The following is a 3,081-nucleotide window of genomic DNA, read 5'->3' on the forward strand; positions in this document are numbered from 1 at the left end:
AAACAATCTTTTACTAAAAGCCTTTGTGAGGCAGAGTAAGATTCATAAAATTTCTTTATAATATGGAAAAAATTGTGTTAATGATATTCCTAGTAATCCCTCTGAACACAGCATTCTCAATTATCAGTACGCACCCTGAATCACTCAGGGGAAATTGATACCTCTGCAAGCAGGCAAAAGAAGGTGCTGAGTAGAAGTGCATCACATTGCACATAAATGCTGTTCACATACACATATTAGAGTCTTAACTTAATGGACTGTTATTTGCATGGCTAGATACTTACTGAATCTAGTCATACTATTTTTTGGCAGCTAACGGTATCTGTTACCCATTAATTAATTAATTAATTTTTTTTTTTGAGACAGAGTCTTGCTCTGTCACCCAGCCTGGGGTGCAATGGCATAATCTTGGCTCACTGCAAACTCCGCCTCCCAGATTCAAGCCGTTCTCCTGCCTCAGTCTCTCAGGTAGCTGGGACTACAGGCATGCGCCACCACACCTGGTTAATTTTTTGTATTTTTACTAGAGATGGGGTTTCACCATGCTGGTCAGGCTGGTCTCAAACTCCTGACCTCAAGTAATCTGCCCACCTTGGCCTCCCAAAGTGCTGGGATTACGGATGTGAGCCACCACACTCCCATTAGTTTTATACAATTATTTCCCTGGATGAAAAATAAATCCTTTCCTAATTTACTCTACATAGAGAGATTAGATTTGCAATCTTCAATCTTTTGATGTTAAAGCAAATCAGAGAAGAGCAATGTATATCGAATGCATTCTCCTGCCTAACTTCAAAAGTCTTCTTGCATTTTCTTGGATACCCTAGGAAGCCACCTAAAGAATATGCCTTTCAAATCCTTTAGCCAGGATTTTAGATCTCATAAGGTCAATAACTTAATGATTGAGCAAAGCCAAAATCTTGTCGTTGCTTCTTGCTAGTAATCTGGCCATTTCAAAAAGCACGGCAATTATGCCAAGCCATTGAAAAGATGTGGTTTTGATTAATTTTATCCCATTTCAAATGTTTTCTCTAATTGTTACTTTTATTATGTTACTCTAAGAGCAAATATCTACGTAACTGTTCATACATTAAAGAAATATTCATAGCTGGGTGCGGTGGCTCACGCCTGTAATCCCAGCATTTTGGGAGTCCAACGTGGGTGGATCACTTAAGGTCAGGAGTTCGAGACAAGCCTGGCCAACATGGTGAAACCCCATCTCTACTAAAAATACAAAAAACTAGCTGGGCATGGTGGTGTGCGCCTGTAATCCCAGCTACTTGGGAGGCTGAGGCAAGAGAATCACTTGAACCTGGAAGGCGGAGGTTGCAGTGAGCCAAGATCGTGCCATTGCACTCTAGTCTGTGCAACAGGGCGAGACTCTGTCTAAATAAATAAATATTCATATTATGACCAGGTGCAGTGGCTCACACCTGTAATCCCAGCACTTTGAGAGGCTGAGGTGAACAAATCACTTGAGGTCAGGAGTTCGAGACCAGCCTGGCAAACGTGGTGAAACCTCATCTTTACTAAACATAAAAAAAATTAGCCAGGTGTGGCCGGAGCGGGACTGTGGCTAGGGTGCAGATCTGGTGAGCCACGGCTGGGTCCAGCGTAGGGAGTGTGGCATGGAGATGCTACCCAGCACGGGTGGCAGAGAGATCAAAACCCTCTTCCCCAAGCCGAGCCAACCTCAGTGGGGACCCGGGCTCAGAGGTGCAGTGGCAGCGACTGCAGTGGCTAGACAATGGCAGCGCCTGCCAGAGCTGGGACAGTTACTGCAGCCCCAGACAGGAAGCGCTGGCTGTGGTCAGTGCTGGCAGTGGTGCTGGGGCTCTTGACAGCTGGAGTACCAGCCTTGGAAGCACATACACCAAAAGAAATCTTCATGGCAAATGGTACATAAGGGAAGCTGACCTGCAAGCTCAAGTCTACTAATATGACTGGCGGGTTGACCTCAGTCTTCTGAAGCTTCCAGCCAGAGGGGGCTGACACCACCACGTCATTTTTCCACTATTCCCAAGGGCAGGTGTACCTTGGGAATTATCCACTATTTAAAGACAGAATCAGCTGGGCTGAAGACCTTGACAAGAAAGATGCATCAATCAACACAGAAAATATGCAGTCTATATACAATGGCACCTATAGCTGTGATGTCAAAAACCCTCCTGACATTGTTTTCCAGTCTGGACACATTAGGCTCTATGTTGTAGAAAAAGAGAGTTTGCCTGTGTTTCCAGTTTGGGTAGTGTGGGACATAGTTACTACTGTGATCCTAGGTCTCACTCTGCTCATCAGCATGATTCTGGCTGTCCTCTATAGAAGGAGAAACTCTAAACGGGGTTACATCAGAGAGTTTGTCACACCAGTTAAACAGGCTCCTCGGAAGTCCCACTCTGACACTGAGGGTTTTGTAAAGAGACTGCCTTCTGGATCTCACCAGGTCCCAGTCATATATGCACAGTTAGACCACTCTGGTGGACATCACAGTGACAAGATTAACAAGTCAGAGTCTGTGGTGTATGCGGATATCTGAAAAAATTAAGAGAAGACCTAGAACATATCCTCAGCAAGAAACAAAACCAAACTGGACTCTGGTTCAGCAAATGTAGCCCATTACCACATGTAGCCTTGGAGACCCAGGCAAGGACAAGTACATGTGTACTCACAGAGGGAGAGAAAGATGTGTACAAAGAATATGTATAAATATTCTATTTAATCTTCCTGATGTGAGGAGCCAATGTTGCATGATGAAAAGATGGTATGATTCTATATATGTACCCATTTTCTTGCTGTTTTTATACTTTCTTTTCAGGTCCTTTACAATTGGGAGATTTCAGAAACATTCCTTTCACCATCATTTAGAAATGGTTTGCCTTAATGGAGACAGTAGCGGATCCTGTAGTATTTCCAGTAGACATGGCCTTTTAACCTAAGGGCTTAATCAGTCTTAGCATTTATTGTAGTTGGAGGACGGAGATGCTATGATGGAAGCATACCCAGGGGGCCTTTAACACAGTATCAGTACCGTTTATTTGTTTGCAGCTTTAAAAAAGTATCCATTGGCTATGCCACTGGAAA

At 43.8% G+C, this 3,081-nt stretch overlaps 1 pseudogene; it reads left to right on the forward strand.

The window, feature by feature from the left end:
* The first annotated feature begins 1,747 nt into the window (after positions 1–1,747).
* On the forward strand, positions 1,748–2,645 carry LOC102121090 (myelin protein zero-like protein 1 pseudogene; annotated as a pseudogene).
* The last annotated feature ends 436 nt before the right edge of the window (positions 2,646–3,081 follow it).

The sequence above is a fragment of the Macaca fascicularis genome, chromosome 3 (assembly GCF_037993035.2).
Source record: "Macaca fascicularis isolate 582-1 chromosome 3, T2T-MFA8v1.1".
In the NCBI taxonomy this organism is placed as follows: domain Eukaryota; kingdom Metazoa; phylum Chordata; class Mammalia; order Primates; family Cercopithecidae; genus Macaca; species Macaca fascicularis.